This window comes from Oncorhynchus masou, unplaced genomic scaffold, assembly GCF_036934945.1.
Source record: "Oncorhynchus masou masou isolate Uvic2021 unplaced genomic scaffold, UVic_Omas_1.1 unplaced_scaffold_3504, whole genome shotgun sequence".
Classification (NCBI taxonomy): domain Eukaryota; kingdom Metazoa; phylum Chordata; class Actinopteri; order Salmoniformes; family Salmonidae; genus Oncorhynchus; species Oncorhynchus masou.
Window position 1 is genome coordinate 10,366 of NW_027009912.1, and position 27,428 is coordinate 37,793.

General features: G+C 47.7%; 1 pseudogene; it reads right to left on the reverse strand.

Moving 5' to 3' along the window:
* Positions 1 to 830: 830 nt before the first annotated feature.
* Positions 831 to 27,219, reverse strand: LOC135534510 (phosphofurin acidic cluster sorting protein 2-like; annotated as a pseudogene).
* Positions 27,220 to 27,428: the final 209 nt, after the last annotated feature.

The following is a 27,428-nucleotide window of genomic DNA, read 5'->3' on the forward strand; positions in this document are numbered from 1 at the left end:
CAGGTAATGAGTGAGCTGCAGTCTGTCTGGTATTCAGCCTAGAAGACGTGTGGTTGCTGTGAGATAAAGAGATGTAGGGTACGAGGACGGGACCGATGATATGTTATCTCTGCTGGTGGCACACCCACGGCTCCGTTTCAAAAGAAGGGAAGGTGAAAAAGAAAGTGAGAGAGAGATGCACCAACCATTAGTTAGTGCAGGGTCAGTTCCATCTCAATTATGATTTGTGTTTACATATAATTGATTGGATGTACGGGACATATACATTTACAACACATTGTAGCCTGGGTACCAGTCTGTTTGTGCCGTCATTCCACTCCTTGTCATTTCCAAACATATGACACAGAGTTTTAAAAAGAAGGAAAAAGAGAGTGGAATAATAGCACAGAACAGGTCTGTATTTCAGGCTACAGTAAGTCTATTGTACATGTCAGTCTTCTTCCGATGAGTGCAGAAGGGTCTCAGTGACCTGCTACAACAACAGGAGTCACTGTCCTTAGGGGAGTATTCATTAGTGCACAGTGTAGCAAACCCGCAGTGCAACGGGAAAACGTTTAGCAACAGAAAAGTTTTATTTTGGACAAATTCAGGTAGGTTCCTTTCCTGTTTCCCATTATGTTTGCTTCTGTTTGGTTCCTAATGAATACACCCCAGGACTCGGGGTGTTCTAGAATGGTTTCAGTCCAGGATCCAGACCACTTCTTCTTTTATGTGTTGTCCATCTTCCATTGTTTCAGGGCCTTTTGGTCACAAAGTGATCTTGACTAGGACGTATCTTGTTAAATTGTGCCTGGCAAAGTGTTTGAAACCATCTATCTTTGCCACATTAAAAAAAGCAAAGAGCGGGAGGGGAGGGTGCCGCAATGTTACGCATCGCTAGTTATAGAGGAGTTTTTCCAAACTATTTATTTAATTAGGTTTCCGCTCGTCTTTTTCTTCTTCAAAAGTGTATAGAAAATCAGCAGGATTAAAAAAAAAAAAACTTGGTGAGAAACAAATCTCCTTATGACAGCCAACGCCTTGGTAACTTTTAAAATAAACACAACAACAAACACAGAAGTATAAACAATAGGTACATCTGGGGCTTAAATTAAGACAGTGGCGCGGGCTGATGTGTGTTGCCTGGTCCCAGATCGGTTTGTGCTGCCGTGCCAACGTTGGGTTTGACAATGACCATAGGAGTTGGAAAGAGCACAGACAGATCTGGGACCAGTCTAAGATGTGCGGGAGGGGGTTTGGCTATTATAAAAGCTATTGGCACATGAGGGAGGGGACGCTGTCCTCCGTTCCAGATGAGTCTCTATGGTAACGGGGCCCACTACTATGGCAACGCGCCGCTTGTCAGTAAGGCCCTTTACTGTGTCCGAAGATCCCGATGGGGAAATGTTTGACGTGAGACGACCACTGTGCCGCCAACTGGAAAAACTTAACGTCATTCCACTCAACGCCGTCGATCAGCACTGGAAGAAAATAATACATTAAAAATTAAAAATAATCATGAAATAATCCCAAATCACACCATGAAATTACCTTACAATTTACAAATTGTTATACTAAACCTAGTTCATGGTTATCGATGTAATACCTGGATCAGATAAGCATCTGTTAAAGACAAGATGGTCTACAGCCAGACAGATGTAAACCCACACTAATGGAACAAGAGAGTTGGTTGTCTTCGTGTCCAGAGATGAGGAGTCTTACCCCTCAGCATGGTCTGCTGGTGCTTGGCAGTGCAGATCAGTCGACTGATGCCATCGATCACCTGGCTCTTAGACTCCACATCCTTGTCTTTAGTCTTCTTTGGCAGGAATATCACTGAGAAGGAGAGAGAACTGAAGAGTCAGGATTCCTAGCTTTATGATGTCATAAAGGAAAACGCCAATCATCACAATCAACGATGGCGACGGACTAGTTTTTAACAAAGTTAGGAATTCGGCCTGAACTCAAGTTTTCGGATTTAGGCTTTACATTTGGGTCTATCCAATAGCTCCACTATTGGGACAATAATATATACAGGAGTGAGTCCATTCATTAAAGGGAGTGTGACAGAGAGCCCCGACACTAGTAACGTCTGTGAGTGCAGCGGAGCTTCATAAAGAGTGCTTACGAGTCAACCCCAGGACTCATTCATGAAGATACAATATAAGCATTTTAAAATGTGCCCTCACCCTTCTTGTTCTTCTCCTTCATGACCACGGTCATGGACATGGCGGGCTGTGGCTGGGCCCCGGCCTGGGGGAGCCTGCTGACCTGCAGCGAGCGGAACGTACACTTCAGAGTGTTCTTGGAGGAGGACGAGTCCCTTTTCTCCACGTCTCTCTTCCTGTCAGCCGGGGAGGGAGCCACCCAGTAGTCCACCTGTAGTCCCATCAGCTCCCCCTGGGGAGAACTACAATACCCAGCAGAGGAAGAGAGACATGAAGAGAATAGTACGAGATGAAAATGTTAGAAAATCAAATGTTAGCTAAATGAACAATATGGAAGCCATAATCAGTCTATTACACCTCCAGACAGTTATCTTCTCTACTCCTCAAGAAGGAGTCGTGATGATGTACCTGTGTCCAGGTGTTAGCAGTACCTGTATACCTGAACCAGGTGTTGTGTCTGTGTGTAGCTGTACCTGTATACCTGAACCAGGTGTTGTGTCTGTGTGTTAGCTGTACCTGTATACCTGAACCAGGTGTTGTGTCTGTGTGTTAGCTGTACCTGTATACCTGAACCAGATGTTGTGTCTGTGTGTTAGCAGTACCTGTATGCCTGAACCAGGTGTTGTGTTTGTGTGTTAGCTGTACCTGTATACCTGAACCAGGTGTTGTGTCTGTGTGTAGCTGTACCTGTATACCTGAACCAGGTGTTGTGTCTGTGTGTAGCTGTACCTGTATACCTGAACCAGGTGTTGTGTCTGTGTTAGCTGTACCTGTATACCTGAACCAGATGTTGTGTCTGTGTGTTAGCAGTACCTGTATGCCTGAACCAGGTGTTGTGTTTGTGTGTTAGCTGTACCTGTATACCTGAACCAGGTGTTGTGTCTGTGTGTAGCTGTACCTGTATACCTGAACCAGGTGTTGTGTCTGTGTGTAGCTGTACCTGTATACCTGAACCAGGTGTTGTGTCTGTGTTAGCTGTACCTGTATACCTGAACCAGGTGTTGTGTCTGTGTGTAGCTGTACCTGTATACCTGAACCAGGTGTTGTGTCTGTGTTAGCTGTACCTGTATACCTGAACCAGATGTTGTGTCTGTATGTAGCTGTACCTGTATACCTGAACCAGGTGTTGTGTCTGTGTGTAGCTGTACCTGTATACCTGAACCAGATGTTGTGTCTGTATGTAGCTGTACCTGTATACCTGAACCAGGTGTTGTGTCTGTGTGTAGCTGTACCTGTATACCTGAACCAGGTGTTGTGTCTGTGTGTAGCTGTACCTGTATACCTGAACCAGGTGTTGTGTTTGTGTGTAGTTGTACCTGTACACCTGAACCAGGTGTTGTGTTTGTGTGTAGCTGTACCTGTACACCTGAACCAGGTGTTGTGTTTGTGTGTAGCTGTACCTGTATGAGCTGAAGCTTGAGTTGACAGAGGGGAGGAGGGAGGGGTGGGCGTGGCTTCCTTCAGGGCGGGGGACACCTGAGGAGGGGTGAAGGAGAGAAGGGCTGTCGCCATGGGAGCTGCATCGTCCGAGTCACCTGACAAAATACACAGGGATTATCATCATCGGGCTACACAATAGACAGAGGGTACAATTACAACAAGTGATAGACTGACAGATTAGGATTAGGGGTCAGATGCCTGGACACAGAGTAAACCTACACCTAGATGAAATATTCAAGGATTAGGTTTAATTGTTGCTCAGGAATATCAGCCCTATAAGTACTGTATAACTGCAGTATCACATCCAAAAAGTTGTCATCGTTGTCATTGCGTACAACGGCACCGTGCATTGGTTACTTTATTGTATATTAGCGTGAAAAACCCCCCACACCTCACGACTAACCTGATGTTGCTGATGACTGTTCCACCAGTCCAACTTTCACCATCTGGGAAGGGAGGTCAGAGGTCAGGGTGAAAAGTATGGACACAACGATCAGGTTCAAGGATAAGGACGTATCCTTTAGAGAAAAGCCACTTACCCCGACAAAGGGGATGAACTTCTGACAAGAGTCCTCGTCCGGGCTGTGGTACCAGGGGACAGACAGACAGGAGATATGGGGGGGGGGGACAGGGCACAGGCACAGAGTGAGCATGTGCAGAAGTTCCAACCTATCAGGATGGAAGAGGGGATTGTCTCGTGTCTTATCTACTGAGACCAGAGGCTTTAGGCTAGTGGCCTAAAGCCAATCCTCAACAAAGGTTCAGTTGTTGACACACCCCTACCTGAGGTAGAACAACCTTGTTTTTTTCACATCTCTTATGTCTCCCATTTTATGAAATGGATGTTTGTGTAAAAATATTTTACTGCAAAACTGATTGCTATTGTGACACCTCCTAAACTCAAACTGTATATAGTAATGCCTGGAGGGGGAGGGGCACCCCCTAAACTCAAACTGTATATAGTAATGCCTGGAGGGGGGGGCACCCCCTAAACTCAAACTGTATATAATAATGCCTGGAGGGGGAGGGGCACCCCTAAACTCAAACTGTATATAATAATGCCTGGAGGGGAGTGGGGGCACCTAAACTCAAACTGTATATAATAATGCCTGGAGGGGAGGGGGGCACCCCTAAACTCAAACTGTATATAGTAATGCCTGGAGGGGAGGGGCACCCCTAAACTCAAACTGTATATAGTAATGCCTGGAGGGGAGGGCACCCCTAAACTCAAACTGTATATAATAATGCCTGGAGGGGGGCACCCTAAACTCAAACTGTATAATAATGCCTGGAGGGGGGGGCACCCCAAACTCAAACTGTATAATAATGCCTGGAGGAGGGGCACCTAAACTCAAACTGTATATAGTAATGCCTGGAGGGGGCACCCCTAAACTCAAACTGTATATAATAATGCCTGGAGGGGGGGCACCCCTAAACTCAAACTGTATATAATAATGCCTGGAGGGGGGGCACCCCTAAACTCAAACTGTATATATAATGTAATGCAAAATCCTGGAGGGGAGGGGCACCCCTAAACTCAAACTGTATATAATAATGCCTGGAGGAGGGGCACCCCTAAACTCAAACTGTATATAGTAATGCCTGGAGGGGGGCACCCCTAAACTCAAACTGTATATAGTAATGCCTGGAGGGGAGGGGCACCCCTAAACTCAAACTGTATATAATAATGCCTGGAGGGGGGCACCCCTAAACTCAAACTGTATATAATAATGCCTGAGGGGGAGGGGCACCCCTAAACTCAAACTGTATATAGTAATGCCTGGAGGGGGCACCCCTAAACTCAAACTGTATATAATAATGCCTGGAGGGGAGGGCACCCCTAAACTCAAACTGTATATAATAATGCCTGGAGGGGGGGCACCCCTAAACTCAAACTGTATATAATAATGCTGCCTGGAGGGGAGGGGCACCCCTAAACTCAAACTGTATATAATAATGCCTGGAGGGGAGGCGCCCCTAAACTCAAACTGTATATAATAATGCCTGGAGGAGGGGCACCCCTAAACTCAAACTGTATATAGTAATGCCTGGAGGAGGGGCACCCCTAAACTCAAACTGTATATAATAATGCCTGGAGGGGGCACCCCTAAACTCAAACTGTATATAATAATGCCTGGAGGGGGCACCCCTAAACTCAAACTGTATATAATAATGCCTGGAGGGGGCACCCCTAAACTCAAACTGTATATAATAATGCCTGAGGGGAGGGGCACCCCTAAACTCAAACTGTATATAATAATGCCTGGAGGGGAGGGGCACCCCTAAACTCAAACTGTATATAATAATGCCTGGAGGGGAGGGGCACCCCTAAACTCAAACTGTATATAATAATGCCTGGAGGGAGGGGCACCCCTAAACTCAAACTGTATATAATAATGCCTGGAGGGGAGGGGCACCCCTAAACTCAAACTGTATATAGTAATGCCTGGAGGGGGAGGGGCACCCCTAAACTCAAACTGTATATAATAATGCCTGGAGGGAGAGGGCACCCCTAAACTCAAACTGTATATAATAATGCCTGGAGGGGGGCACCCATAAACTCAAACTGTATATAATAATGCCTGGAGGGGAGGGGCACCCCCTAAACTCAAACTGTATATAATAATGCCTGGAGGGGGAGGGGCACCCATAAACTCAAACTGTATATAATAATGCCTGGAGAGGGAGGGGCACCCATAAACTCAAACTGTATATAATAGTGCCTGGAGGAGGGCACCCCTAAACTCAAACTGTATATAATAATGCCTGGAGGGAGGGGCACCCCTAAACTCAAACTGTATATAATAATGCCTGGAGGGGGGCACCCCCAAACTCAAACTGTATATAGTAATGCCTGGAGGGAGAGGGGCACCCACTAAACTCAAACTGTATATAATAATGCCTGGAGGGGGCACCCCTAAACTCAAACTGTATATAATAATGCCTGGAGGGGGAGGGGGCACCCCTAAACTCAAACTGTATATAGTAATGCCTGGAGGGGGGCACCCTAAACTCAAACTGTATATAATAGTGCCTGGAGGGGGAGGGGGGCACCCCTAAACTCAAACTGTATATAATAATGCCTGGAGGGGGAGGGGCACCCCTAAACTCAAACTGTATATAATAATGCCTGGAGGAGGGGGGCACCCCTAAACTCAAACTGTATATAATAATGCCTGGAGGGGGGCACCCCTAAACTCAAACTGTATATAATAATGCCTGGAGGGGAGGGGGGCACCCCTAAACTCAAACTGTATATAATAATGCCTGGAGGAGGGGGCACCCCTAAACTCAAACTGTATATAATAATGCCTGGAGGGGGGCACCCCTAAACTCAAACTGTATATAGTAATGCCTGGAGGGGAGGGGCACCCCTAAACTCAAACTGTATATAATAATGCCTGGAGGGGAGGGGCACCCCTAAACTCAAACTGTATATAGTAATGCCTGGAGGGGGGCACCCCTAAACTCAAACTGTATATAGTAATGCCTGGAGGGAGGGGCACCCCTAAACTCAAACTGTATATAATAATGCCTGGAGGGGAGGGGCACCCCTAAACTCAAACTGTATATAATAATGCCTGGAGGGGGCACCCTAAACTCAAACTGTATATAATAATGCTTGGAGGGGGAGGGGCACCCCTAAACTCAAACTGTATATAATAATGCCTGGAGGGGGGGGCACCCCTAAACTCAAACTGTATATAATAATGCCTGGAGGGGGAGGGGCACCCCTAAACTCAAACTGTATATAGTAATGCCTGGAGGGGGGGCACCTAAATACATTTTATTTTTAATCTTTATTTAACCTTTTAACTAGGCAAGTCAGTTAAGAACAAATTATTATTTACAATAACGGGATCGGTGGGGTAAACTGCCTTGTTCAGGGGCAGAACGACAGATCTTTTTACCTTGTCAGCTCGGGGATTCGATCTAGCGACCTTCGGTTACTGGCCCAACGATCTAACCATTAGGATACCTGCCGCCTCTACACTCTAACCACTAGGATACCTGCCGCCTCTACACTCTAACCACTAGGATACCTGCCGCCTCAATATAATAATAATAATAATAATAATAATATAATAATATAATAATAATAATAATATATCCCATTTAGCAGACGCTTTTGTCCAAAGCGACTTACAAGTCGGCTGGGGCCACTACTTTTACATATGGGTGGTCCCAGCGGGAATCGAACCCACGACGCTTGGCGTTGCAAGCGCCGTGCTCTACCGACTGAGCCACACAGGACCCACACTCTACACTCTAACCACTAGGATACCTGCCGCCTCTACACTCTAACCACTAGGATACCTGCCGCCTCTACACTCTAACCACTAGGATACCTGCCGCCTCTACACTCTAACCACTAGGATACCTGCCGCCTCTACACTCTAACCACTAGGATACCTGCCGCCTCTACACTCTAACCACTAGGATACCTGCCGCCTCTACACTCTAACCACTAGGATACCTGCCGCCTCTACACTCTAACCACTAGGATACCTGCCGCCTCTACACTCTAACCACTAGGCTACCTGCCGCCCCAATATTTCAGTTACACATGTCTTCTTCTCAAACACCTCCGTCCTCCTCAACGCTCTCCTTCTCAAACACCTCCGTCCTCCTCAACGCTCTCCTTCTCAAACACCTCCGTCCTCAACGCTCTCCTTCTCAAACTGAACATAGGCTAAAGACACGTAAGAGGGTATTCTTGGGACTCGGTCTAATCCCCAAACATTTTCAGAAGATGCATTTGACAAGTAAAACATTCCTCCCCTGACTGAAATTGAAAAATAAATGACCCCTCTACCATTTTCCTTCAGGCAACCATTCTGTACATTTCAAAGTTTCCCAAAAGTCCTAGGTTTTACAGAAACCCCGGTAATAAGATTCCTGGATTCAGAATGGAATAAGCGAAATCCGGGAATATAAACAGGGATTTCTGGAAAATGTACACATCTTGGGAAAGTTTCCCGGAATTTTGCAACAGAAACCGCGACCGGTTGGGGAGGGACTTCAGAGTGGACAGATGGGTGGTTGAAGTGGGTCTGAAGAAGCCTAATCTGCAATGACGACTTTACAGGTTGAAGAAGGGGAGGGACTTCTAGAGTGGACAGATGGGTAGTTGGTGGGTCTGAAAGTATCTATAATGACCTGACAGAAACACCACAGGTTGAAAGAAGTCGAGAATTGGACAATATATGAATGCTGAATGTGAATGCTATTAATTATTACAGCACTTACCAGGAATGCTATTAATTATTATAGCACTTACCAGGAATGCAATATATGAATGCTTGAATGTAGAATGCTATTAATTATTATAGCACTTACCAGGAATGCTATTAATTATTATAGCACTTACCAGAATGCTATTAATTATTATAGCACTTACCAGGAATGCTATTAATTATTATAACACTTACCAGGAATGCTATTAATTATTATAACACTTACCAGGAATGCTATTAATTATTATAGCACTTACCAGGAATGCTATTAATTATTATAACACTTACCAGGAATGCTATTAATTATTATAGTTACTTACCAGGAATGCTATTAATTATTATAGCACTTACCAGGAATGCTATTAGCTGTTAATAAAGCAGTTAACACAAAGGGATGCATTTTCATACTGCAAAAATTAGTGTGAAAAAATACCTTAAACCCTCATGATAATCTAACCAGCGTGATTTAACCTGCAGCTTTTCTTCACCAATGTCAAAAAGGAGGCAGATATTTAACTACGGTTTGGTAAACTGACCAACACATAAATAACCGCCTCTTTTCATAATCCACATTGTTGAAGAAATGTTTCAAATTAAATCCGCTGCCAGATTATAACTGCTTTTGCACTATATAAATGTTGCCTATAAAGTTGTGAGTTAGCTAAAATGGCACCACGGTGTGTGTGTGTGTGTGTGCAGTGTGTGTGTGAGTGAGTGAGTGAGTGAGTGAGTGAGTGAGTGAGTGAGTGAGTGAGAGAGTGAGAGAGTGAGAGAGTGTGAGAGTGTGAGAGTGTGAGAGTGTGAGAGAGTGAGTGTGTGAGTGAGTGAGTGAGTGAGTGTGTGTGTCCTTTTCTTACCTCTTCTGTTTGTATGTGAGCATGGCCTCAGCGATGGGGAGCTGGTGAACTCCGTTGGCCCCCGACCATATACTGGGTTACCCTGGAAACCACATCTGGACTCTCCTGCACTGTACACCACATGACAGGAGTGACTGATTGGTTGTTTAATGTCTTCAAGAGTAAATTCTTTCCACAGCTCACACACACACATATACACACACATATACACACACATACGCACACACACACGCACACACACACACACGCGCGCACACACACGCGCACACACGCACACGCACACACACACACGCGCACACACGCACACACACACACACACACTGTAGTATAGATACATCTTAGATGTGTGTTAGGGTTGTGAAATTCTGTCTGGAAAGGGAAACAAGCAGGAAATCCAGGAATCCTCCAACCTGGGAATTTCCGATAAACTTAAAGAGCTTTTTTTGCAACCGTCGTGTGTGTGTGTGTTTAACCCTGTCCTACCTATGACTGGAGCGTTGTGTGTGTGTTTTTAACCCCGTCCTACCTATGACTGGAGCGTCGTGTGTGTGTTTAACCCCGTCTACCTATGACTGGAGCGTCGTGTGTGTGTTTTAACCCGTCCTACCTATGACTGGAGCGTCGTGTGTGTGTTTTAACCCTGTCCTACCTATGACTGAGCGTCGTGTGTGTGTTTAACCCTGTCCTACCTATGACTGGGAGCGTGTGTGTGTGTTTAACCCTGTCCTATGACTGAGCGTCGTGTGTTTAACCCTGTCCTACCTATGACTGGAGCGTCGTGTGTGTGTTAACCCATTCCTACCTGACTGGAGCGTCGTGTGTGTGTTTAACCCCGTCCTATCTATGACTGGAATCGTGTGTGTGTGTGTAACCCGTCCTACCCTATGACTGGAGCGTCGTGTGTGTGTTTAACCCTGTCCTACCTATGACTGGAGCGTCGTGTGTGTGTTTAACCCTGTCCTACCTATGACTGGAGCGTCGTGTGTGTGTGTTAACCCTGTCCTACCTATGACTGGAGCGTGTGTGTGTTTAACCCTGTCCTACCTATGACTGGAACGTCGTGTGTGTGTTTAACCCCGTCCTACCTATGACTGGAGCGTCGTGTGTGAAACAGGTCCTCACGCAGTGTCCTGGAATAAACTGTTGTATCGATAGTCTGGTGACGCCCAGATACTTGGAGACTGGGTGAGATCACAATCACAATCAAAGGAAGAGAGACGTCAAATCGCTGATACGACAAGTAAGAACTCTCTAGAAGTAAAAAGGCATGTTAAAAAAATCATACTATCTTTAAAAACAAACAGGGTTTTTTTTCCCATCAATCACAAGTATGGAGAAACTTTTAGAGAATTTTGTAACCCTAAAACGAACAAACATTTAGATTATATTCCAACTACAAGGTGTGGTGTGAATGACTGTCCCCCCCACGCCCCCACCCCCCTCCCCATCTCTCACCTAGTGGTATGATGAGGAACCTCATGTAGCCCAGCCAATCAGGGGTCTTGTAAGAGAGGTGGTCTACAAACAGCCTGAGGACTGCACCGAGATAGTGTTGAGCTCCAGCCACAGCTATCTTTATGGGGATGGGCGTCTGGCTGTTGCAGTTACAGCTACATAGGAAGCATCGCGTTACAGCAAGGAGACAACCATATTAACAACCTGTAACGGAAGACTTATAGCCACAATACTAAATCAATAACATGTACGGGAGAGGATTGGCTCAGTAACTCGACGACAAGAGTGTGTGACGCTGCTCGCAGTGCCAATGTTGTGTTCCAAGTCTTTCAGGGATTCACAGACACACACTAATAATGTACGAACAAGTGAGTTGTTTTTGGGATATAAATCATTCTGCTAAGTAGTGTTATATTATTATTATTATTATTATGATTAAAATGAGAATGTGATAGAGGATGGCTTACAATCTCTGTATGCGTGAGACGATGGTGTTGAAGGCGGCCTGGATGTCTGCTGTAGTACAGGTACACACCACCGGGAGGTGCTGGTTCTGGAGAACGTCTGACAGATACTGAAACACAACGGATGGAAGAGAAAACAGAGAATATATAAAAACGAGAGATGCCGAAAGAGAAATGTAATGTGAGAATAAGTGTTTGTTAAAGAGAAAGAAAAGGTTTAAAAAATATATTTTTATTTTTTATTTTTTAAACATGTTATACTCCCTCTTTTGGTCGTCATGGAGACGACGAGTCACTTCGTCTATGTCATTTCCTGTCTCTTACCTGGCCCTGCCAATCAGATGTGTTGATGAGGATGATGCTGTCAGGTAGCTGGTGGTCAGACACCAGGATGTGGTTCAGCTGGTCATACACAGTCTTCCTGGGGATCTGTGGACGAGGGAATATACTTATGGAAGACATCGAAAAGAAATTCATCTCACATCTCAGACACATCCACTAGAAACAGTTATATATTAAAGTTACAGACTCGGGAATTCTGACTTGATCGGCCAGCGATACAACCCCCCAGTCTGCTCCTCCTCCCACCTGTAGATGGCAGTGTGTGTCGAGGAGCGTTCGTTATCCAGGCTGTTGGCTCTCTCGTTCTGTGGTCTGTTGGGCTGGCGCTCCTTTAGGGATGTACTCCTCCCTCTCCTCCCCGCCAACTTAGGTTTCCTGCCTGGTGACGTGAGAACGCACGCGACAATGAGGACAGAGTAGGACCAGCTTGAGGGGAATGCAGGGTAGGAGGTAGTTTTAACATGTAGGTAGGAAGTGGGAGGGGGCTGGGGAGTGAGAGGGAATTTTTGCATGTAGGTAGGGGTAGGGGAGGTGGGGAGTGGGAGGGGAGTGGGAGGGAGAGTAATTTTTACATGTAGGTCGGGGTAAGGGGAGGTGGGGAGTGGGAGGGGAGGGAGAGTAATTTTTGCATGTGGGTGGGGGTAGGGGGAGGTGGGGGTGGGAGGGGAGGTAGGGAGTGGGAGGAGAGTAATTTTACATGTAGGTAGGGGTAAAGTGATGCATATGCTCCCAACATTTGAATGGGCAGACTGGTTTCCTACAAACTGAACCATAATGGACGGAACAAGCTGAAGTTGAGAAGACACTCAGCAATTCATCTTTCCCAGATTCCTTGCATCCGGTCTTCACACTTCCTTTTCAAAACACATTTATTTATTTTACCTTTATTTAACCAGGCAAGTTAGTTAAGAACAAATTCTTATTTTCAATGACGGCCTGGGAACAGTGGGTTAACTGCCTGTTCAGGGGCAGAACAACAGATTTGGACCTTGTCAGCTCGGGGATTTGAACTTGCAACCTTCCGGTTACTAGTCCAACGCTCTAACCACTAGGCTACCCTGCCGTCCATTGGAGAAGAAGGTTTTAAAGAAAGGGACCATGGACCTTTCTCCTCCAATGAGGAGGCGGGAGACGTTGGGGGAAATGGCGTTAAAGATGAACTGAGAGAGTCGGACAGTATTTACCATCTGTTGGAAGGGATGATGAGGGACTCGGTCTTCTTCATCTTGCCAGTAGGGGGCAGCTTCTCCAGGAAGGTGTCCATGTTATCCATCTCCAGCTCTGTGGTGGGGGTCACTGCCTCAGGTTGCTCTTCCTGCTGGGACGGAGCAAAGACAGGGACAATGTATTGTATTGGGGATGTGAAGTCTGTTTGTACACTGTATACTTGGAGCCTGTTGATATTTGGAGGGGTGATATTTGTAAACTGACTGGGTCTTTAATTGCCCCTGAGGGGTGATATTTGTAAACTGACTGGGTCTTTAATTGCCCCTGAGGGGTGATATTTGTAAACGACTGGGTCTTTAATTGCCCCTGAGGGTGATATTTGTAAACTGACTGGGTCTTTAATTGCCCCTGAGGGGTGATATTAAGTAAACCAGCTGGGTCTTTAATTGCCCCTGAGGGACTAAATAAAGTTGTATTGAAATGAATTTAAATGAAAGCAGAGACCAGCGTTTTCTAGGATAATACCTACATATGAGCCCTTCTCTGAGACACTGTCGACCTGGAACGTGGCCCGCTGCTCAGTCGGGTCTGGTTGCACCTGGAGGAGAACAGAGGGGAGGGAAAACTGAGGGACAATAATGGAGGAGAATAGGTACCAATTTTTATTACCGATGGGGTTTACTGGACTGGACTGGGTGGTTCTGTTACTGACCGGACTGGGGGGTGGTTCTGTTCGTTACTAACCGGGCTGGGTGGTTCTGTCTGTTACTAACCGGGCTGGGTGGTTCTGTCTGTTACTGACCGGGCTGGGTGGTTCTGTCTGTTACTAACCGGGCTGGGTGGTTCTGTCTGTTACTGGACCGGGCTGGGTGGTTCTGGTCTATTACAGCGGGCTAGGTAGTTCTGTCTGTACCGGCTGGGTGGTTCTGGTCTCGTTACTAACCGGGCTGGGTGGTTCTGTGTTACTGACCGGGCTGGGTGGTTCTCTGTTACCACCGGGCTGGGTGGTTCTGTTACTGACCGGGCTGGGTGGTTCTGTTACTGACCGGGCTGGGTGGTTCTGTCTGTTACTGACCGGGCTGGGTGGTTCTCTGTTACTGACCGGGCTGGGTGGTTCTCTGTTACTGACCGGCTGGGTGGTTCTGTTTACTGACCGGGCTGGGTGGTTCTCTGTTACTGACCGGGCTGGGTGGTTCTGTCTGTACTAACCGGGCTGGGTGGTTCTGTCTGTTACTAACCGGGCTGGGTGGTTCTGTCTGTTACCGGGCTGGGTGGTTCTCTGTTACTGACCGGGCTGGGTGGTTCTGTTACTAACCGGGCTGGGTGGTTCTGTCTGTTACTGACCGGGCTGGGTGGTTCTGTTACTGACCGGGCTGGGTGGTTCTCTGTTACTGACCGGCTGGGTGGTTCCTGTCTGTTACTGACCGGCTGGGTGGTTCTGTCTGTTACTTTGACCGGGCTGGGTGGTTCTGTCTGTTACTGACCGGGCTGGGTGGTTCTCTGTTACCGGCGGGGGCTGGTGGTACTCTGTTACCGGGAGCCGGGCTGGGTGGTTCTCTGTTACTGACCGGCTGGGTGGTTCTCTGTTACCTGCCGGGCTGGGTGGTTCTCTGTTACCTGACCGGGCTGGGTGGTTTCTCTATTACTAACCGGGCTGGGTGGTACTCTGTTACTGACCGGGCTGGGTGGTTCTCTGTTACTGACCGAACTGGGTGGTTCTGTCTGTTACTGACCGGGCTGGGTGGTTCTGTCTGTTACGGACCGGGCTGGGTGGTCTTGCCTGGTTACTGGACCTCGGGCTGGGTGGTTCTGTCTGTTAATAACGGGCTGGGTGGTTCTGTCTGTTACTGACCGCTGCGGTTCTGTCTGTTACTGACCGGGCTGGGTGGTTCTCTGTTACTGACCGGGCTGGGTGGTTTCTGTCTGTTACTGACCGGGCTGGGTGGTTCTCTGTTACTGACCGGGCTGGGTGGTTCTGTCTGTTACTGACCGGGCTGGGTGGTTCTCTGTTACTGACCGGGCTGGGTGGTTCTCTGTTACTGACCGGGCTGGGTGGTTCTGTCTGTTACTGACCGGGCTTGGTGGTACTCTGTTACTGACCGGGCTGGGTGGTTCTGTGTGTTACTGACCGGGCTGGGTGGTTCTCTGTTACTGACCGGGCTGGGTGGTTCTCTGTTACTGACCGGGCTGGGTGGTTCTCTGTTACTGACCGGGCTGGGTGGTTCTCTGTTACTGACCGGGCTGGGTGGTACTCTGTTACTGACCGGGCTGGGTGGTTCTGTGTTACTGACTGGACTGGGTGGTTCTCTGTTACTGGCTGGACTGGGTGGTTCTGTCTGTTACTGACCGGGCTGGGCGGTTCTCTGTTACTGACCGGGCTGGGTGGTTCTCTGTTACTGACCGGGCTGGGTGGTTCTGTCTGTCATTAACCGGACTGGGTGGTTCTCTCTGTTACTGGCTGGACTAAGGTGGTTCTGTCTGTTACTGACCGGGCTGGGCGGTTCTCTGTTACTGACCGGGCTGGGTGGTTCTGTCTGTTACTGACCGGACTGGGTGGTTCTGTTACTGACCGGGCTGGGTGGTTCTGTGTTGCGAACCGGGCTGGGTGGTTCTCTGTTACTGACCGGGCTGGGTGGTTTCTCTGTTACTGACCCGGCTGGGTGGTTCTCTTCGTTACTGACCGGGCTGGGTGGTTCTGTCTGTTACTGACCGGGCTGGGCGGTTCTCTGTTACTGACCCGGGCTGGGCGGTTCTCTGTTACTGACCGGGCTGGGTGGTTCTCTGTTACTGGCCGGGCTGGGTGGTTCTGTGTTACTTGAATTAGGGCTGGAGTGGTTCTGTGTTACGGACTGGGCTGGGTGGTTCTGTGTTACGGACCGGGCTGGGTGGTTCTGTGTTACGAACCGGGCTGGGTGGTACCAGCACTCTGTGGGTGGTTCTCTGTTACTGACCGGGCTGGGTAGTTCTCTGTTACTGACCGGGCTGGGTGGTTCTCTGTTACTGACCGGGCTGGGTGGTTCTCTGTTACTGACCGGGCTGGTGTTCTGTCTGTTACTGACCGGGCTTGGTGGTTCTGTCTGTTACTGACCGGGCTGCGGGTTCTGTGTTACTGACCGGGCTGGGTGGTTCTGTCTGTTACTCTGCGGTTGTTACTGACCGGGCTGGGTGGTTCTGTCTGTTACTGACCGGGCTGGGTGGTTCTCTGTTACTGACCGGGCTGGGTGGTTCTCTGTTACTGACCGGGCTGGGTGGTACTCTGTTACTGACCGGGCTGGGTGGTTCTGTGTTACTGACTGGACCGACCGGGCTGGGTGGTTCTCTGTTACTGACCGGGCTGGGTGGTTCAGACTAACTGGGTGGTTCTGTCTGTTACTGACCGGAGGCTGGGCGGTTCTCTGTTACTGACCGGGCTGGGTGGTTCTGTCTGTTACTGACCGGGCTGGGTGGTTCTGTTACTAACTGTCTGTTACTGACCGGACTGGGTGGTTCTCTGTTACTGGCTGGACTGTGGTTCTGTTCGTTACTGACCGGGCTGGGCGGTTCTCTGTTACTGGCCGGGCTGGGTGGTTCTGTCTGTTACTGACCGGACTGGTGGTTCTCTGTTACTGACCGGGCTGGGTGGTTCTGTGTTACGAACCGGGCTGGGTGGTTCTCTGTTACTGACCGGGCTGGGTGGTTCTCTGTTACTGACCGGGCTGGTGGTTCTCTGTTACTGAATCGGGCTGGGTGGTTCTGTCTGTTACTGACCGGGCTGGGCGGTTCTCTGTTACTGACCGGGCTGGGGGTTCGTTACTGTGGGTGGTTCTCTGTTACTGACCGGGCTGGGTGGTTCTCTGTTACTGGCTGGACTGGGTGGTTCTGTGTTACGGGACTGGGCTGGGTGGTTCTGTGTTACTGAACCGGGCTGGGTGGTTCTGTGTTACGAACCGGGCTGGGTGGTTCTGTGTTACTGACTGAAATGGGTGGTTCCTCTGTTACTGACCGGGCTGGGTGGTACTGTGTTACCGACCGGCGCCGGGTGGCTCTCTGTTACTGGAATGGGTGGTTCTGTCTGTTACTGACCGGGCTATGGTTCTGTTCGTTACTAACCGGCTTGGTTCTCTGTTACTGACCGGGCTGGGTGGTTCTCTGTTACTGACCGGGCTGGGTGGTCTCTGTTACTGACCGGCTGGGTGGTTCTCTGTTACTGACGGGGTTCTGTTACTGGGCTGGTTCTGTCTGACCGGGCTTGGCCTGCCCGTTACTGACCGGGCTGGGTGGTTTCTGTTACTGTGGGCTGTTTCTCTGTTACTGACCGGGCTGGGTGGTTCCTGTTACTGACCGGGCTGGGGTGGTTCTGTCTGTTACTGACCGGACTGGGTGGTTCTGTGTTACTGACCGGTGGGTAGTTCTCTGTTACTGACCGGGCTGGGCCGACCGGCTGTGGTTCTGTCTGACCAGGCTTACTGACCGGGCTGGAGTGGTTCTGTCTGTTACTGACCGGGCTGGTGGTTACTCTGTTACTGACCGGCTGGTGGTTCTGTCTGTTACTGACCGACTGGGTGGTTCTGTGTTACTGAATCGGGCTGGGTAGTTCTCTGTTACTGACCGGCTGGGTGGTTCTGCCTGTTACTGACCGGCTGGGCGGTTCTGGGTTCGTTACTGACCGGGCTGGGTGGTTCTGTGTTACTGACCGGGCTGGGCGGTTCTTGTCTGTTACGGCCCAGGCTGGGTGGTTCTCTCTGTTACTGACCGCTGGGTGGTTCTCTGTTACTGACCGGGCTGGGTGGTTCTGTCTGTTACTGACCGGCTGGGTGGTTCTCTGTTACTGACCGGGCTGGGTGGTTCTCTGTTACTGACCGGCTGCGGTTCTGTCTGTTACTGACCGGGCTGGGTGGTTCTCTGTTACTGACCGGGTTGGGTGGTTCTCTGTTACTGACCGGGCTGGGTGGTTCTCTGTTACTGACCGGGCTGGGTGGTTCTGTCTGTTACTGACCAGGCTGGGTGGTTCTCTGTTACTGACCGGGCTGGGTGGTTCTCTGTTACTGACCGGGCTGGGTGGTACTCTGTTACTGACCGGGCTGGGTGGTTCTCTGTTAATCTGACCGGGCTGGGTGGTTCTGTCTGTTACTGACCAGGCTGGGTGGTTCTCTGTTACTGACCGGGCTGGGTGGTTCTGTCTGTTACTGACCGGGCTGGGTGGTTCTGTGTTACGAACCGGGCTGGGTGGTTCTGTCTGTTACTGACCGGGCTGGGTGGTTCTGTCTGTTACTGACCGGGCTGGGTGGTTCTGTCTGTTACTGACCGGGCTGGGTGGTTCTCTCTGTTACTGACCGGGCTGGGTGGTTCTGTCTGTTACTGACCGGGCTGGGTGGTTCTCTGTTACTGACCGGGCTGGGTGGTTCTGTGTTACGAACCGGGTTGGGTGGTTCTGTCTGTTACTGACTGGACTGGGTGGTTCTCTGTTACTGACCGGGCTGGGTGGTTCTGTGTTACGGACCGGGCTGGGTGGTTCTGTGTTACTAACCGGGCTGGGTGGTTCTGTGTTACGGACGGGGCTGGGTGGTTCTGTGTTACGTACTGGGCTGGGTGGTTCTGTGTTACGGACCGGGCTGGGTGGTTCTGTGTTACTGACCGGGCTGGGTGGTTCTGTTACTAACCGGGCTGGGTGGTTCTGTTACTAACCGGGCTGGTGTGGATGCCGATCTCTGTCTGAGAACTGGAGAGAGAAATGCCCTCGAAATATGGCCTGCAACAACAAAAATAACGTTTTTAATGATAATAATAACAACAATAATAATAACACAAGTGAAAACATCATGAATGTATAAAACACATGTGTTTGCTGTAAAAGTAACAGTTGGAGCTGATTTAAAAAAGCACCATACAAATCTGAGTGACAGCAACTGAAAGCACGTACACAGGCATATACACAAGGCTAATCTGAAAACAAGACTCCCTAAATTTTATCAGCATATCGATTGCGCAACCAGGGGTGGAAAAACCTTGGATCACTGTTACTCTAACTTCCGCGACGCATATAAGGCCCTGCCCCGCCCCCATTCGGAAAAGCTGACCACGACTCCATTTTGCTGATACCTGCCTACAGACAAAAACTAAAAAAGAAGCTCCCACGCTGAGGTCTGTCCAACGCTGGTCCGACCAAGCTGATTCCACACTCCAAGACTGCTTCCATCACGTGGACTGGGACATGTTTCGTATTGCGTCAGATAACAACATTGACGAATACGCTGATTCGGTGTGCGAGTTCATTAGAACGTACGTTGAAGATGTCGCTTCCCATAGCAACGATTAAAACATTCCCTAACCAGAAACCTTGGATTGATGGCAGCATTCGCGTGAAACTGAAAGCGCGAACCACTGCTTTCAATCAGGGCAGTTACCTGTGGCGCTGATGTTTAGGCCAAGGTATGTATAGTTTTTGTGTGCTCTAGGGCAACAGTGTCTAGATGGAATTTGTATTTGTGGTCCTGGTGACTGGACCTTTTTTGGAACACCATTATTTTGGTCTTACTGAGATTTACTGTCAGGGCCCAGGTCTGACAGAATCTGTGCATAAGATCTAGGTGCTGCTGTAGGCCCTCCTTGGTTGGTGACAGAAGTACCAGATCATCAGCAAACAGCAGACATTTGACTTCGGATTCTAGTAGGGTGAGGCCGGGTGCTGCAGACTTTTCTAGTGCCCGTGCCAGTTCGTTGATATATATGTTGAAGAGGGTGGGGCTTAAGCTGCATCCCTGTCTAACCCCACAACCCTGTGTGAAGACATTTGTGTGTTTTTTGCCAATTTTAACCGCACACTTGTTGTTTGTGTACATGGATTTTATGATGTCGTATGTTTTACCCCCAACACCACTTTCCATCAGTTTGTATAGCAGACCCTCATGCCAAATTGAGTCGAAGGCTTTTTTGAAATCAACAAAGCATGAGAAGACTTTGCCTTTGTTTTGGTTTGTTTGGTTGTCAGTTAGGGTGTGCAGGGTGAATACATGGTCTGTTGTACGGTAATTTGGTAAAAAGCCAATTTGACATTTGCTCAGTACATTGTTTTCATTGAGGAAGTGTACGTGTCTGCTGTTAATGATAATGCAGAGGATTTTCCCAAGGTTACTGTTGACGCATATTCCACGGTAGTTATTGGGGTCAAATTTGTCTCCATTTTTGTGGATTGGGGTGATCAGTCCTTGGTTCCAAATATTGGGGAAGATGCCAGAGCTAAGGATGATGTTAAAGAGTTTTAGTATAGCCAATTGGAATTTGTTGTCTGTATATTTGATCATTTCATTGAGGATACCATCAACACCACAGGCCTTTTTGGGTTGGAGGGTTTTTATTTTGTCCTGTAACTCATTCAATGTAATTGGAGAATCCAGTGGGTTCTGGTAGTCTTTAATAGTTGATTCTAAGATCTGTATTTGATCATGTATATGCTTTTGCTCTTTATTCTTTGTTATAGATCCAAAAAGATTGGAGAAGTGGTTTACCCATACATCTCCATTTTGGATAGATAATTCTTGTGTTGTTGTTTGTTTAGTGTTTTCCAAATTTTCCCAGAAGTGGGTTAGAGTCTATGGATTCTTCAATTACATTGAGCTGATTTCTGACATGCTGTTCCTTCTTTTCCGTAGTGTATTTCTGTATTGTTTTAGTGATTCACCATAGTGAAGGCGACTCAGGTTTTCCGGTCTCTATGTTTTTTGGTTGGACAGGTTTCTCAATTTCTTTCTTAGATTTTTGCATTCTTCATCAAACCATTTGTCATTGTTGTTAATTCATCCTAAAGGTGTTGATGGGGTTGGGGTCAGGGCTCTGTGCAGGCCAGTCAAGTTCTTCCACACCGATTTCGACAAACCCATTTATTTCTGGACCTCTTGCTTTGTGCACGGGGGCCTTGCCATGCTGAAACAGGAAGCGGCCCTCTCAAAACAGAATCATCTAGAATGTCATTGTATGCTGTAGCATTAACATTTCCCTTCACTGGAACTAAGGGGCCTGAACCATGAAAAACAGCCCCAGACCATTCCTCCTCCACCAAACTTTACAGTTGGCACTATGCAGTTGGGCAGGTAAGGCTCTCCTGAATCCACCAAACCCAGATTTGTCCATCAGACTGCCAGATGGTGAAGCGTGATTCATCAACCCAGAGAGAATTTCCACTGCCTCCAGAGTCCAATGGCGGCGAGCTTTACACCACTCCAGCTGACGCTGGCATTGCACATGGTGATCTTAGGCTTGTGTGCAGCTGCTCTGCCATGGAAATCCATTACATTAAGCTCCTGATGAACAGTTCTTGTGCTTGAAGTTGCTTCCAGAGGCAGTTTGGAACTCGGTAGTGAGTGTTGCAACAGAGGACAGATTTTTACACGCTTCAGGATTTGCGGTCCTCGTTCTGTGAGCTTGTGTGGCCTACCACTTCCCGGCTGAGCCGTTGTTGCTCCTAGACGTTTCCATTTCACAATAAAGGCACTTACAGTTGACTGGGGCAGTTCTAGCAGGGCGGACATTTGATGAACTGAAAAGGTGGCATCCTATGATGATGCCACGTTGAAAGTCACTAAGCTCTTCATTAAGGCCATTCTACTGCCAATGTCTGTCTAATGAGATTGCATGGCTGTGTTTGTCGATGGAGATTGCATGGCGGTGTGTTCGATTTTATACACCTCTCAGCAATGGATGGGCTGAAATAGCCGAATTCACTAATTTTAATGGGTGTCCGCATACTTTTGTATATACTGAAAACTATACTGAAAACTAGTCCGACTCACTTCAGCTTGGGTTTCGGGGTGCTGAGGACACTGTCGTCATCGTCTAGTTCCGGTCCACTGTCACTGGGGTTCTCTAGGTCCAGACTCTCCAGGTCCAGATCCTCCTCTACCTCTGGAGGGGGTTCTGCCGGGTCCTGCTCAGAGTCCAACACCTGGAACATTCAGAGAGACGCAGAGACACACACACACACACACACGCACAGAGAGAGACAGGTGGGAGGGAGAGAGACAGGAGGAGAGAGACAGGGTGGGAGGGAGAGAGACAGGTGGGAGGAGGAGAGAGGGAGAGAGACAGGTGGGAGGGAGAGAGACAGGTGGGAGGGAGAGAGACAGGTGGGAGGGAGAGAGACAGGTGGGAGGGAGAGAGACAGGTGGGAGGGAGAGAGACAGGTGGGAGGAGAGGGACAGGTGGGAGGGAGAGGGACAGGTGGGAGGGAGAGGGACAGGTGGGAGGGAGAGAGACAGGTGGGAGGAAGAGAGACACAGGGGAGGGAGAGGGAGACAGAGAGACAGGTGGGAGGGAGAGAGAGAGAGAGACAGGTGGGAGGGAGGCAGAGAGAGAGACAGGTGGGAGGGAGAGAGAGAGAGACAGGTGGGAGGGAGAGAGAGAGAGAGAGACAGGTGGGAGGGAGAGAGAGACAGGTGGGAGGGAGAGAGAGAGAGAGCAGGTGGGAGGGAGAGACAGGTGGGAGGGAGAGAGAGAGGGAGAGAGAGAGACAGGTGGGAGGGAGAGAGGAAGAGGAGAGAGAGACAGGTGGGGAGGGAGAGAGAGAGAGAGAGAGACAGGTGGGAGGGAGAGAGAGAGAGAGAGACAGGTGGGGAGGGAGAGAGAGAGAGAGACAGGTGGGGAGGGAGAGAGAGAGAGAGACAGGTGGGAGGAGAGAGAGAGAGACAGGTGGGGAGGGAGAGAGAGAGACAGGTGGGAGGGAGAGAGAGAGAGACAGGTGGGAGGGAGAGAGAGAGAGACAGGTGGGAGGGAGAGAGAGAGAGACAGGTGGGAGGGAGAGAGAGAGAGACAGGTGGGAGGGAGAGAGAGAGAGACAGGTGGGAGGGAGAGAGAGAGAGCAGGTGGGAGGGGAGAGAGAGAGAGACAGGTGGGAGGGAGAGAGAGAGAGACAGGTGGGAGGGGGAGAGAGAGAGACAGGTGGGAGGGGGAGAGAGAGAGAGACAGGTGGGAGGGGGAGAGAGACAGGTGGGGAGGTAGAGAAGTACAGGGGGGGTGGAGATTGAGAGGTAGAGAGTCAGAGAGAGAGAGAGAGGGCATACAAGAGAACAGATTTTTAACAGTTGCATGAAACCACTGAGAAAAGGAAATTTTAAAAAAGGCCCTGAGATAATATGGACAGATTTAACGTTAGTTACCTCGTCTGAGACTCTAAATCTCTTCAGCAGAGCCACAACTCTCTGTTTAAAGTTCTGCTGCTAAAACGCAACAGGACACAGAAACAACTACAAGTCAGCCCCATCACAACAACTACAACAACAACAACCTGTCAGTTACCAGGGGTGTATTCACTAGGAACCACAGTACTGAACCTCATGAACCACACTACTGATCCACACCGAAGCAAACGGAATGGAACGCCGTTTGGGTCTTTGCGTGTCAAAAACACGATAACACGATTTGACGTGTCAAAAAAGCTTGTTTGACCAATCAGGACCTGAATATGACTGCACGTCACATAATAATTTAACGCGTTCATTTTTTTTTTCACATAGTTATTATCAGATTATAATGTAATGACCTGACTAGATCATAAATGAACAATTGTCCAGACAGAGGCTTGAGTTTGCGAATTGACGGTTTATTAAACCAACTTTACACAGGCTACTGTTTGGGCCGTAGCACACGCCAAAAAGATGACAGATAACCCACAAGCCAATCGTGACCTCTTGGGAAGCCCAGACGTAAGAGAGAGAGAACAAAGGCTGAACCTGGTCTTAACTTCCAATGCTCCAACCCCCCTCCACGCCACTCCGCCAACCACCAGGATGCCCGGCATCAGAACATTCCAGGCATTCCCGTGATTGGCAGATAGCAGGTTGATTGACATGTCGGACCCCGCGAACACCGGGTACTGGTCAGTACAACACAACCACCTCCTAGCCTAACACATAACACACAGCTGTCTGTGCGGGTCGCTACAATAATATCAATCGCATGTCACAACGATTCATCGGATAAGTAAAGTTGCCTCTCGCACCTACAGTGCTGACGGATACAAACTATGTTCTTCTCCAAACACATAGCAAAACGACATAATCTGTTTCAGCTAGCTAACTATTTAGCTAGGTGTCATCATCTAAAATAACCCTAATTTATAAAACAGTTCTTACTTGATTAATGGTGGTGGGACCCATCTGTGTGAATCTAGCCACAATAAGGATTAGTCACAATAGTGGACTTTGCGGTTAGCCTTCAAAATAAAAGTACGTCGTTGACAGTGATGCAAATGAACACAAACAGTGGAATAATGCCATAATTGAATAGATTGAATAAATTGTGCTAAACGAGGTTGAAATGTCATTATATAAAAATCAACAAAAGACACTAATTTGTTAATTTGACAAAAATCTGTTGAAATCACACTGGATCTATTATACTTTAGAATTGCATTGGGGGGCATGCGTCCTTATTTCACTGTACAGCCTTACCTATGGATTGTGGTTCAATGACGTGGGGTATCAGTCTACTCAGTGACACCCAGAGAACATTAGCGTCGTAGCTCTTATTACGGGACTCTGGAACAACTGTGAATTGAGCCACATTTTATTGTCAACCTACGTGTGTATTGAACACTATTCCCTAGGAAAAACAATACTGTGTGGATGTTTTGGAGTCTGATAACTCTGAGGACGACGTTGGCGAAAAAATATCTTGGGTGTTGAGTAGACTGATACCCCATTTCATTGATCCCCAATCCTTAGGTAAAGCTGTACAGTTTAATATGAATGTCAATACACACAATAGGCTGACTGGGGAGGTGATTTCACACAGTCACAGTCCCGCGATAAGAGCTACAACGCTAATATTTGCGTAAACTCTTCACCAGCTGTGTTCTGTGGTTGTCACCGAGTAGACGGATTTCATTGCTTCACATTTCAACCTTGTTTCACGTTATCTAGTCTAAATATGGCATGATTCCACCGATTGTAACCTTCTGCATCACTTTCAAAAGCGGTACTTTTATTTTGAAGGTAAAACACAAATTCCACTATTGTGCCTGATCCTTATTGTGGCTAGCTTTACAACACATAATCTGATCCGGTCGCGACTCACTAGCCAGATGAAGCTAGCTGGTTGCTTATAACGTTAGCTTTGAGTAACAGGGTTAATAAATAAGGATTGAACTCTTTTTTTAAAATTTCTCCTAAAATGGCTTACCTGAATCTAACTGCCTGTAGCTCAGGACCTGAAGCAAGGATATGCATATTATTGATACCATTTGAAAGGAAGGACTTTGAAGTTTGTGGAAATGTGAAATTAATGTAGGAGAGTATAACACAATAGATCTGGTAAGAGATAATACAAAGAAAGAAAACATACATTTTTGGGGGGTTTCATCATCTTTGAGTAAGACCAATATATGACTTAGGAATCTAGGTGCAATTTAGATTTTGGCCACTAGATGACAGCAGTGTATGTGCAAAGTGTTACACTGATCCAATGAACCATTGCATTTCTGTTCAAAATGTTGTATCAAGACTGCCCAAATGTGACTTAATTGGTTTATTAATACATTTTCATGTTCAAAACGGTGCCCTCTCCTCAAATAATAGCATGGTATTCTTTCACTGTTATAGTTACTGTAAATTGGACAGTGCAGTTAGATGAACAAGAATTTAAGCTTTCTGCCAATATCAGAGATGTCTTTGTCCTGGGAAATGTTCTTGTTACTTACAACCTCATGCTAATCGCATTAGCCTACGTTAGCTCAACCATCCCGTATAGCTTTTAAGTAGCTGGCTAGCTATTTATTTTCATGAACTGAAGATCAATTTCAATAGGCGAACAACAAGTGGTTACCTAGCTAATACTTACAAGGATTCCTTAATCACTGTTAAGAATAATGAAAAATGACTGCAGTTTCTACCGGTCATTGTTTTCAGGCTGGTTGTATTGGTGCTAGCTAGGAACAAAGCTAAAGCTAGCTAGGCACCAAGCTAAAGCTAGCTAGCTACCTCAGAAGTTGCGGTTGAACAAATTATTCTTTATTCCCAACGCGGTATTGTAAACACATCGTTCGTGGCCGTTGTTTGCTTGTTTACAGATTTTTTCTTTACAACTTAGGCAGTGCTACTGATAGTACAACACATAAATCTATAATAAAATAGTGTTAATTGACATGTATCCTTTTATGACACGCAAAGACCCAAACGGCGTTCCTAATTAAAAACAGGGACGGGACCCTACCTGAATTTGTCCAATAGATATACAATACAATACAAAAAAAACACAATGCTAAATGTTTTGTTACAGTGTACACTAATGAATACACCCCAGTAGACGGAGCCCTCGAGCTCGACAACCAACGTGAAGGAAAAGGAACAAGTGCTATCAATTCACCAGCATCTTAAGACAGAAAAGCAACAACAACAACAACACTGCTGAGACATTGTGAATTGTACTTTCACAGTAAAAACCCATATCAACTTTAGCTTGCGCTGGGCATAGCATGATGACCACACACACACAAGGGTCTCCTTCCTACCCGTCTCTTACCCTGGTGATTGAAGCAGTTCTTACGATGGACCTTCTCTGCTTCTTAGGCTTCCTCACCTCATACTCATCATCCTCCAGGTCCTGAAGAAACACTCACAGACAGAGACACAGGCAGGTTATCAACCAAATACAGTAGAAACACTCACAGACAGACAAACACAGGCAGGTTATCAACCAAATACAGTATAAATACACACTCCAGGTATGGGGGGACAGAGGAGTCCTTTCTAAATGTCTCCATAGAGGACTGAGTAGAGGACAGAGTAGGGGACAGAGGAGTCCTTTCTAAATGTCTCCATAGAGGACTGAGTAGAGGACAGAGTAGGGGACAGAGGAGTCCTTGGGACAGAGTAGGGGACAGAGGAGTCCTTTCTAAATGTCTCCATAGAGGAGGACAGAGGAGCCCTTTCTAAATGTCTCCATAGAGGACAGAGTATGGGGACAGAGGAGTCCTTGGGACAGAGTAGGGGACAGAGGAGTCCTTTCTGAATGTCTCCATAGAGGACTGAGTAGAGGACAGTATTATATTTGTACTGACCTGACCCTGAACAGCGTCGTCGCTGGCCTCCTGCTCTGAAGAGAAACTCTCATACTCCTCCTCCGAGTAGTTATCTGGAGCACAACACACACACACACACACACACACACACACACACACACACACACACACACACACACACACACACACACACACACACACACACACACACACACACACACCACCATTAACCTACTGCTGCTGAACTGAATAATATCACATCACACATTATTGATCATGCTTTCAGATGTCACAAGCAGTACTATGGTCCATGAGGTTCAGTAGTGTGATAC